The sequence below is a fragment of the Mus pahari genome, chromosome 17 (assembly GCF_900095145.1).
Source record: "Mus pahari chromosome 17, PAHARI_EIJ_v1.1, whole genome shotgun sequence".
Classification (NCBI taxonomy): Eukaryota; Metazoa; Chordata; class Mammalia; order Rodentia; family Muridae; genus Mus; species Mus pahari.
Genome location: NC_034606.1, coordinates 13,446,836 through 13,459,117, shown reverse-complemented (window position 1 = coordinate 13,459,117; position 12,282 = coordinate 13,446,836).

Below are 12,282 nucleotides of genomic sequence, written 5' to 3'. Positions count from 1 at the left end.
GTCTTTATTCAGCTACACAATTTTCATCAAAAGACATGCAGAAACATTTCTCATCTTGCAGATAAAATTAAAAATTCAGTACCAATAAAATAAAACCAATGTTCTTTGGCTCTAAAACAATGAAAATGCCATTATTATCCTTTCTCGTGTTGCTAAATTCCTTGAAAGATTTCTGAATACAAACTCTGTTCTTATCCCCTATCAATACTAAACCTTACTTGCTCAAGATTTAGCCGTTACATTCTCCTGGAACCATTCTAACAAAGATAATGAATAATCCCCACTTCTCAAGTTCAATGGCACAGACTTCGTGCTAATAGCAAGACAACATGGTGGACTGCACCTTCCTCCTTGAAGTATTTCATTTTCTTAGTTTTTGACATTGTATTTCCCCCTTTCACCTGAAACTCCCCAATGCTATCTCAGACATCAGGGGGAGAAGGCCTTCTAAATCACCTGAGCAATCTCATGTGAACTTAAAAAGGTTTTAATAGCAAAGACATTAGCTGCTGTAGTCTCCACCATGTCTTCTACACTTTATAGTATGGCTTTTGGTTAAGCAATTTATAAATCAGCCTACAGATTCAATGCAATCTCCATAAAAATTCTAGCACAATTGTTTACAGACCTTCAAAAATAATACTCAATTTTATATGCAAAAACAAAAATCCTAAGATAGCTAAACCAAATTTGCAAATTATAAGATCTTCCAGAAGTATGACCATCTTTGATTTCAAACTCTACTACAGAGGTAGAATGATAAAAACCATGTTTTCTTTTTCTTTCTCTCATTAAACTTTTATTTTTTTAACTTAGTTTTACAATAAACAGAAAAGCAGATAGATTGATCAATGGAGTCAGGTAAAAGATGTAAACCTACACAACTATGGTCATGTTTGTTGTGTTTGTTAGTTTTATAAAGAAGCCAACTTTAAGCACCCAGCCTTACAGAGACTTGAAGTGCCAGGTTTGGGTGATACCCAGGGTTCCCCATCTGCTCAGAGGAGGAGAGAAAGGGGCCAGGGGAAGGATTGTGGGAAAGAGGTGACCAGGAGGAGGGAAGTGAGCAGGATGTAAAACAAATAAGTATAAATAAAATAAAACAAATTAATTTTTAAAATCCACTTTTTACAAATAGTACTGATGTAACTAGATTTTGGCTTATACAGAAATTTAATCAGATTCATATTTATCACCCTGAACAAAATTCATATCCATATGGATCTTCTAATCAGTATTATAATCTCCACTTTAATTACTTTTTACCTAGATTTATATGTGAGTCTTAATAATATAGTAACGGTGTCCTATCCTCCTTATTCTTGTATATGTTGTGTATATGCTTCACATAGACACTATCCTTTAAGTTGCTGATGATCACTTAGGTGGGCCTCACACTTTCCCCCTTGTTCATCATAGTACAGATGGCTGGAAAGCAGCACTTCATCTACACCACTGTAATTTCATTCCCATTGGATATATACCAACCAACTAGTTCTGTTACATGAGAAAGCTGTAGAAAGGGGGCTGATTCTGGTGTTCTGTCCAGATTTTTGCTTCTGATTGTGTAAATGTGTATATTCTTTCACAGTCTTTAGTTGGTTTGGTTAAGAGTTTTTCTATCTTCTTGATTTTTTTTTCAAACTACTAACTCTGTTTCCTTGGTTCTTGTATTATGCTCCTTGATTCTACTTTATATCAGTCATTACTTTGATTATTTCTTTTCATCTACATCTCTTGGGTGCATTTGGTCCTTTTTATTCTAGAGCTTTCAGGTATGTTGCCAGAGTGTGAGAGGGGAATAAGCTTGTACACATTTACACAAGAGACAACTTCATCAACATCAATAGAGAAGGGTAGCAAAAGACCTCATAAAATGGAAAAGTTTCTGCAAGGCAAAAGAACTTTCAGTATCAGTAAATGGCAGGTGAAAGAGTGAGAAAATATTTTCACCAACTCTACATCTGTCAGACAACTCTCTATTTTTCTATCTCTCTCTCTCTCTTTCTTTCTNTCTTTCTTTCTTTCTTTCTTTCTTTCTATCTATCTATCTAGAATAAAAAGAAAACTAGATATCTAACTAAATAATCCAGTTAAAAATTAGGTATAGATATAATCAGAGAATTCTTAACAGAGGAATCTCAAATGGCCAAGAAGCACTTGCAGAAATGTGCAACATCCTTAATCATCAGAGAGCTGTAAATCATAAATGACTTTGAAATTCTATTTTATGTTGAGAGAATATCATATATATATATATATATATATATATATATATATGGATGTAGCACCTATTAATAATAAGTCTGATGGACTGTGGCTTAGGCAGGAAATAGAAAGGGAGACATATATTATTCAGAAAGGATTCTGAGAGAGTGCCAGATCAGAGATTCATCCTGGAAGATGTGACAATATAGACATATAGTACCTGAACCCAGATAATAGCCATATGGCAGAATGTATATTACAGTAAATAGGTTAATTTAATTTATGGTCTACTGAGAGAAGAGCCTATCTATATGGCCAAAGTATTTATGGATATATTTTGAGTCTAAATCTTATTTCTGTGAGCATGAAGAACTAAACTTAACTTCTACAATTTTACATCTGTAAAAATGGCTAAAATCAACTCTAGTGACAGTTCATGCTGTCAAAGCTGTGGAGCAAGGAAACACCTTGATTGCAGGTGGGAATTTAAATTTGTACAGCCAGGTTAGAAATAAATATTGTGATTTCTCAGACAATTGGTAATATATAATCCTCAAAATCCAACTATACTATACCTGAACATATATCCAAAAGATGTTACACTATACCAGAAGAGCAATTGTTTACTATGGACATAGCAGTGTTATTTGTAACAACCAGAAATTGAAACAACCTAGATGTTCCTCAATAGAATAATGGATAAAGAGCATGTAGTACATTTATGCAATATATTATTACTGGGCTGTTGAAAGCAATGTCACTATGAAGTTTTCAGGTAAATGAATGGAACTAGAAAATTCATCATGAGTGAGGTAACACAGATCTAGAAACACAAACATTGTATATACTTAGTTATAAATGGATATTAACTATAAAGTAAAAGATAATCATGCTATAATTCTTGTTAGTTAAAAGGCTAAGTAACAAGAAAGCCTCAAAGGAAGATACATTGATCTCTCTGGAAAGGGAAAACAGAATGCATTTTCAGGCTGGACTGAGGAAAGATGGACTAGAACAAGAGGGAAATGCTGGGCCAGAGTTGAAAGTACTGAGAGTGACCACTAGAATCACGGGGCAATTCAGGGGCAAGATAGAAACCTAGTGCAATAGAAATGTTCAGAAATCCATTAGGGTTACTTTAGATAAGGTTACTAGTAGTAGGTAACATGTAGCCTAAACTGGTTATATCCTACCACAAGGCAAGACTTCCATTGGAAGTATTGGGACACTAACCCAGTAGTGAAAACTTTGACCTATAATTGGTTATGCCTGATGTGCTATAGAGAGGTAGTAGAGAAATTATGGGATTAACTAACCAAAGACTGGTTCAGATTGAAACCTGTGCCAGGAGAGGGTGTGCATACCTGACCGTGCTTGGAGGAACAGAAACCAGAGGCCACGTGGCTCCAAGTCCTGAGATAGAACCAAACAAGTCTAGAGGGAAAAGGTAAAGAAATAATTCCTAAAGATATTCCATTATACTCATAGACAGTAACCTGGAATTATTAGTATCAGAGACGCTCCATACCTCAACTGACAGAAACAGATGCAGAAAACTGACAATCAAATATTAGGCGGACCTTAGTGCATTGTATGGAAGAAGGGGAAGAGGAGTGATCATCAATGCTACAAGTAAACTAGAAGAATTAACAAACCTGGACTTATAGGGAATCACTGAGAGTTAACAATTAGGGAGTTTTCATGAGTCTAACCTAGTTCCTTTCCATGTTATAGTTGTGTAGTTTGATGTTTTAATGGGATTACTAATTAAGAGAGCATGAAATGCTTCTGTTTCTTTTCCTACTTTTGATATCCTTATCCTCCTGCTGGGTTGTCTCCTCTATCCTTAATATGAGCGGTGGTACCGAGTCTTATTGCAACTTGATATACATGCTTGGTTGATATCCTTGGGAGATCTTTCATTTCATTAAAGGAAATGCCAGAGTGGTGAATGACAAGTGGACAGGTAAGTGAAGGGTACTGGAAAGGCTGGAGGGAGAGGAAACTGCAGTAGGGATGTAATATATGAGAGAATAAATAAATAAACAACGATTAAAAGAAGGATCTGCAAAAACGCAGTTTTGTTAACAGGAGGTGAGACTAGTCTGTACATACAAAAATATTATTTATTTGGAGGTATACATAATAATTCTATTGGTCAGTAGTGTGACTTCTTCACACTAGTTTCATATATTCAAAATGTCTATCAAGTATATTTTGGAACAGATGTTTCATGTTATGTATATTAATTATTTTGATTTCGTTATTATACCTTACATACTTTCACTAAACATTGCTTTTTATCCCAACATTTTGTCCCATTTGATCAATGAGCATTAAACCTTAAAATAACACTGAATTTTAAATCAAATTAGTAACACTAGAATTTGTTTCCTTGTAACTCCTTGCATTACTTCTCAATTATAAAATTTGATTAAAAGAATAAAAGCATTTTGTGACCTTAATAACAATGAAAACACTTATTTTATAATAAAGACTGGATTATAAAAATCCAAGAATGTGCTACTCTTTAGAATTACATAAACTTTCAAAGCATGGCTGTTGCCTTTCTGTCTGTCCTATGATGATTTTCCCCATTTGCATATCTTAAGAGTTTTCTCACTTGGAATTTAATAACTCTATTTACTTTAAAATATCTGATCACAGTCATAAACAGACCCAGAAAAGAGGTTTTGGTTTGTAATTATTCTGTAATTATTCTTAATAGTCTAATTATTTCAAATAGTTGACATTAGACTTTACCAAACAATTATCTAAATTCTAACTTAAATATACAATTAGCTGAGAATGGGTGAAAATATGATACCCTTTCCACATCTTAAAGACAAAGTTAGTTTTGCAAATGTAGATTGATTGCAAGTCAATTTATTTGCTGCATACTTACTTAACATCCTTCTGGAGAATAGTAAAAAGACTTCATTATTATTATTTTCTTTTTAGGAATTATGCTTTATTTGTCCAATAATTCTCTGTGATCCATGAGTACATGTATTTAATTGCTACTTAGTAGTTTAGTACTAGTCAATAATAGTTTGGAGGGAAATCAAGAGTTAGAGTTACATTAGTTCCGCTGATATAGCATATGATGAACTTAGATCACTACATATACAATGAGCAGACAGTGGCTGAAAGCATTATTATTGCCAAATATTTTAGAATAAATGGAGAATGCAGTACATGCAGAGACTAAACACAATAAAGACTCATTTGAGGAACTCAGGTGAGAAAATACTATGCAACAACATTAACAGCTAAAGAGTATTTCCAGGGAATTATGTATTTATTTTGGGAATTGTCTGAACATAAGGCAGAACATTACTAAACTGGTAATGTGAAGAATGAAAATGATATTAATTAATAGAAGTCTATAGAAAGGAAGAATTTTTTAAAAACATTAATCCTGAAAAAAATGTTTGCACTTTAAGTACAACCTACAAATTCTCATCAAAAAAAGATAAAGAGTAATGCTGCCATATATATTAATGTCCATTTGGAACAGGGACATTTGCCTGCTGAGTATTGTCTATGAAACAACAGGAACATAGAAACTTACATCCAAATTTGATGTGTCTCCATTTATTTGTGTTTAGACACTGAACAAAATGATATGTGTAGAGGGGTGGGGGAGAAAGGACTTCTGAATACTGATAAGTACTTGAAAACCCAGGAAAATTAAATACACACCGTACCTTTTCTACAGAATGAGGTGCATAGCTCTTTTTTCTAGAATGTCAGGTAGGACGGAGCTTTTTTTTTTTTTTTTTTTAGTTAATTTAGTTTTTATACTCCATATTTTATCTCTCCCCCCTCACCATGTTCACCTTCTGACTTTTCCACATTCCATACCTACTCTCCACCCTCTTGTATCCACATGAATGTCCCCACCTCCTGACCTCTAAACTTCCTGGGTATGCCATCTCTTGAAGGTTAGGTGAATCTTTTCTGGTTGAGCAAAGACCCAGCAGGCCTCTGCTGTATGTGTGTTGGGGGCCCCATATCAGCTGGTGTATGCTGCCGGTTTGATAGTCCAGTGTTCGAGAGATCTCGAGGGTCCATATTAATTGAGACTGCTAGTACTCCTACAGGGTCCCCTTTCTCCTCAATTTCTATTAGCCTTTACCTCATTCAACAACATGGGTCAGCTGCTTTAATCCATTGGTTGTGTACAGATATCTGCATCTGACTCATTTGGCTGCATGCTGAGTCTTTCAGGGGACAGTCATGATAGGTCCTTTTTGGTGAGCGCCCAATAGCCTCAGTAATACTATCAAGACTTGGGCCCTCCCCTTGACCTGGATCCCACTTTGGGCCTGTCTTAGGAACTTCATTTCCTCAGGACTCTCTCCATTTCCATCCCTGCAGTTCTTTCAAACAGGAACAATTATGGGTCAGAGTTGTGACTGTAGGATGTCCCCCTCCCTCATTTGATGCCCTGCAGGAGGTGGGCTCTAAAAGTTCCCCTCTCCCTACTGTTGGGCATTTCATCTAAGGCACCTCTCTGAGTCCTGAAAGTCTCTCACCTCTTAGGGTTCTGGTGCATTCTGGAGAGTCCCCCTAGTCTCCTAACTCCCAAGGCTGCCTGTTACCAATTCTTTCTGCTGGCACTCAGGACTTCAGTCCATTTCCCTCACCCAATACTAGATCATCTTCCCCTCTCCCCCCCCACACACACACCCTCTCCTGTCCACTTTCACTCCCAGGTTCCTCCCTCCCCACTTGTTTTCTTCTCCCTCCCAAGTGGAACTGAGGTGTCCTCACTTGGGCTCTTCAGCTTGTTTACCTTTTTGAGTTCTGTGGACTGTACCTTGGGTATTCTGTACTTTTTTGTTTGTTTGTTTAGCTAATATTCACTTATTAGCTAGTACATACCATGCATGTCCTTTTTTGTCTGAGTTACCTCACTCAGGATGATAGTTTCTGGTTCCATTCATTTGCCTGAAAAACTCAGGAACTCCTCAGTGTTAATACCTGAGTAGTATTCCACTGTGTAAATGAACCACATTTTCTGTATCCTTCCTTCCTTCATAGAATATCTCGGTCGTTTCCATCTTCTGGCTATCACTGATAAGGCAGCTATGAACACAATGGAAAATGTACCCCTGTGGAATGGTGGGGCATATTTTGGGTATATTCCCAAGAATGGTATAGCTGGGTCTTCAGGTAGATCTATTTCCAATTTTATGAGGAACCTCCAGATTGATTTCCAGAGTGGTTGTACCAGTTTACAATCCCACCAGCAATGGAGGAGTGTTCCTCTTTCTTCACATCCTCTCCAACCTGTGCTATTACCTGAGGTTTTGATCTGACATTCTGGTTGGTTTATGGTAGAATCTCAGGGTCATTTTGATTGCACTTCTCACATCCCTAAGGACTTTGAACAATCCTTTAGGTCCTTCTCAGTCATTCGATATCCTCAGTCGTTAAGTCTGTGTTTAGTTCTATACCTCATATTTTTGATTGGGTTGTTTGGTTTTTTGGTGATTAGCTTCTTGAGTTCTTCATATATTTTGGATATTAGCCCTCCATCGGATGTGGGGTTAGTGAAGATTTTTTCCCCAATCTGTAGGTTGCTGATTTGTCTTAATAACTATGTCCTTTGCCTTACAAAAGTTTTCCAGTTTCATGAGTTCCCATTTATCAATTCTTGATCTTAGAGCATAAGAGTTCTGTTTAGGAAAATTTCCCCTGTGCCAATGAGTTCAAGGATCTTTCCCATGTTCTCTTTTATTAGATTCAGTGTATCTGGTTTTATGTTGAGGTCCCTGATCCACTTGGACTTGAGCTTTGTGCATGGTGACAAATATGGGTCTATTTTTATTTTTCTACATAAAGACAGCCAGTTAAACCAGAGCAATCTACTGAAAATGCTTTCTTTTTTTCATTGTATATATTTTGTGTCTTTTTCAAAGATCAAGTGTCCATAAGTGTGTGATTTTATTTCTGAGTTTTCAATTCTACTTCACTCCTCAGCGTGTCTTTCTCTGTACCAATACCATGCAGTTTTTATCACTAGTGCTCTGTAGTAAAGTTTGATATCAGGAATGGTGATTCCCCCAGCAATTCTTTTATTGTTAGGAATTGTTTTCCCATTGGGCTGGAGAGATGGCTCAGGTCTTAAAGGCTAGGCTCACAACTAAAAATTATTTCTTTATTCTGGGTATTTTGACTTCCCAGATGAATTTGAAAATTGTTCTTTCCATGTCTTTGGAAAATTGTGTTGGGAGTTTAATGTAGATTTCATTGAATCTATAGTTTGCCTTTGGTAGGATGGCCATTTATACTATGTTAATTCTGCCAATCCATGATCATAGGAGATCTCTGCATTTTCTGAGATTTTCTTCAATTTCTTTCGCAAGAGACTTGAAGTTATTTTCATACAAGTCTTTCACTTGTTTAGCTAGAGTTACCCCAAGATATTTTATATTATTTGTGGCTATTGTTAAGGGAGTTGTTTCCATAATGTCTTTCTTAGTCTGTTTATCATTTGTATAATAGAAGGCTACTGATTTATCTGAGTTAATTTCACATCTATCCACTTTGTTGAAGTTGTTTATCAGCTGGAGAAGTTCTCCAGTAGAATTTTTGGGGTCACTTATGTATACTATCATACCATCTGCAAATAGTGATACCTTTATTTATTCTTTGCTAATTTGTATCCCCTTGATCTTTTTTTCTTGTCTTATTGTTCTTGCTAGCACTTTGAGTAGATATGAGGGGAGTAGGCATCCTTGTTTTGTTCCTAATTTCAGTGGGATTGCTTCAAGTATGTCTCCATTTAGTTTGATATTGGCTGTTAACTTGCAGTAAATTGATTTTATTATGTTTTGGTATGGACTTTGAATTCCTGCTCTCTCCAATACTTTTAACATGGAGAGGTGTTGTATTTTGTCAAATGCTTTTTCTAAATCAAAGGAGATGATCATGTGATTTTTTTCTTTGAGTTTGTTTATATAGTGGATTATGTTAATGGATTTTCATATATTAAACCAACATTGCATCCTTGGGATGAAGCTTACTTGGTAATGGTGAATGACAATTTTGTTGTGTTCTTGAATTCAGTTTGCAAGAATTTTATTGAGCATTTTTTAATTGATAATTCTAAGCAAGACTGGTCTGAAATTCTCTTTTTTGGTTGGATCCTTGTGTGCTTTAGGTATCAGAGTGATTGCGGCTTTATAGAACAAGGTAGGTAGTGTTCCTTGTGTTTCATTTTATGGAATAATATGATAAAAAATGGTATCCTGTCTTCTTTGAAGGCCTGGTGGAATTCCTCACTGAATCCATCTAGCCCTGGGTTCTTTTGGTTATGATATTTTTAATGACTTCTTCTATTTCCCTGTGAGATATGGGCCTGTTTGGAAGTTTATCTGTTCTTAATTAACTTTGCTATGTGGTATCTGTCTAGAAAACCATTCAATCATCTAGATTTTCCAATTTTGTTGAGTATAGGCTTTTATAGTAAGATCTGATGATTGAATTTCCTGTTTATGTTGTTATGTCTCCATTTTCATTTCTGATTTTATTTGGACACTTCCTCTAGTCCCTTTAGTTAGTTTGGCTAGGGGGGTATAAATCTTGTTGGTTCTCTCAAAAACCAGCTTTTGGTTTTGTTGATTTCTTCATTTATATTTTGTTGACGTCAGCCCTGAGTTTGACTATTTTCTGCCTTCTATTTCTGTTGGGTGAGTTTGCTTTGTGTTGTCCTAGAGCTCTCAAGCATACTGTTAAGTTGTTAGTGTAAGATTTCTTCAGTTTCTCAACCATGGCACTTAATGCTATGAAATTTCCTCTTAGCATCGCTTTCATTGTGTCCCATAAGTTTGGGTATGATTTGCCAACATTTTTATTAAATTCCAGGAAGTCTTTAATTTCTTTCCTTATTTCTTCCCTGATAAAGTTATCATTGAGAGAGTAAAGAGTTGTTCAGTTTCCATGTGTATGTGGGCTTTCTGTAGTTTTTGCTGTTACTGAAGACCAGCCTTAGGACATGGTGATCTGATAGGGTGCATGGTATTATTTCTGTCTTCTTTTTTTAGTTGAGGGTTGCTTTGTGACCATGGTCAAAGGTCGATTTTAGAGAAGGTACCATGAGGTGCTGAGAACATCTATTCTTTGGTTTCAGGGTAAACTGTTCTGTACATATCTGTTAAATCCGTTTGGTTCATAATCCTTCTTGGTTTCATCCTGTCTCTGTTTAGTTTCTGTTTCAATGACCTGTCCTTTGGAGAGTGGGATGTTGAAGTCTCCCACTATTATTGTTCGGCATCCAAAGTGTGTTTTGAACTTCAGTAAAGTTTCTTTTATGAATGTGGGTGCTCTTGCATTCGGGGCATAGATGTTCAGAATTGAGACTTTCTCTTGGTGGATTTTCCCCCTTGATAAATATGAAGTGTCCTCCTTCATCATGCTTGATAACTTTTGGTTGAAAGTCTATTTTATTGAATGTTAAGATGGCAACTCTTACTTCTTTCATGGGGCAATTTGCTTGGAAGATATTTTTCCATCCTTTTAGTCTGAGATAGTGTCTGTGTTTGTCATTGAGGTGTGTTTCTTGTATGTGACAAAATGCTTGATCTTGCTTGCATATCTAGTCTGTTAGCTTATGTCTTTTTATAGGTGAGTTTAGTCCATTATTATTAAGAAATGAAAGACAGATGATTGTTGGTTCCTGATATGTTTGTTTTTGTAGATGGATTTATATGCTTTTGTTTATGTCCTTCTGACTTTTTTGTGAGATGCTTAATATCTTGTGTTTTCTTTGGTGCAGGTACCTTCATTGTGTTGGAGTTTTTCTTCTTGGATCCTCTGTAGGGCTGGACTTGTAGATAGATACTGTGTAGGCTTATATTTTTTAAAACCTACTTTTAATATGGGTTCTCAGAGGCTTTGACACCTGCCCCCTTCTAGCTAACTATCCAAAGTTAGGGGAGTAAACAGAGTAAATATGACAAGGGGATGTGTAGTTTCTTGGGGTGATTCCAGTCTCCATTTGTCAGGATACCAGCAGTCCAGCTCAGTACTATCAGGACATGATCTAGCAGATACTTTCAGTCTTCCACAGAATGAGTACAAGTCAGCAGTAGTGGCATGGACCAGCTAATATGCCAGAAGTTCAACAAAGTGAAGATTAATGTAGATGAAGACAAGAGCAATGAAGTGTGGCAAAGCTAGCTAGTCAAGTGTCCTATCACTGTCTATTGACTCCTATTTATACTTTCTCCAAACATCACATGTCTTCCAGTAGCTCTTGCCTCAGCAAAACACCATTGAAGTTTGCCTTACCATATGAGTCTGCTTCACGTGATCCAACCAGAAATGTCCACTTCACCTCAGGCCATGTTTTCTTAACTCATGGTGTCTTCCTCCTCCAGCTTTCTTTCTTTCCATCTCCTCATGGTCTCCCCCAAAACCTCCACTGCAGGAACAGCAAATACGAACTATTTAAGTTCTGCCTAGCATGAGGCTACAGGTATCTTTCAGAAATAACTTGGAGGAAAGGTCCTACAGCATCACTTGTGTCTCTGCAGAATCTCACATCTCTGAGAAAACCAGGTCTTGGGGGTCCACACTTAGCACTAAATTACATAGCAGTAGGCCAAACCTCAACACATTTCTCCTTTCTGGGCAACATTTTGTCTGCAGACAAAGCTAGAATATTTTCTTTGCCCATAACTGACACAATTCCATATGGAGGTTATTGATGTCCATCATTTTTTTTGAAGTGAAATGGAAGTACTGGAAGAATCAGACCTATCTCATAGTCAAAAGATCTTTAAATAATAAAATAATTTTAAATGGCATAGTCTCTGGATCTCTAATGTTTTTGAGGAACAACTCTATATCGTAGTATATTTGAGTCATAATTGTTTATTCTTAGCAAGTTACAATCTGAGTAACATTGAAAACATTATATTTTAATGAACTGAATTAGTATTTAATAAAATAACACGTGATTATCAGATTAATAACTTGCATTTCTTAATGATCCCTAATAGTTTATAACTTGTATTTTTTATCATCTTTAATAGTTTGTAGTAGTATCTTTCAAAATGA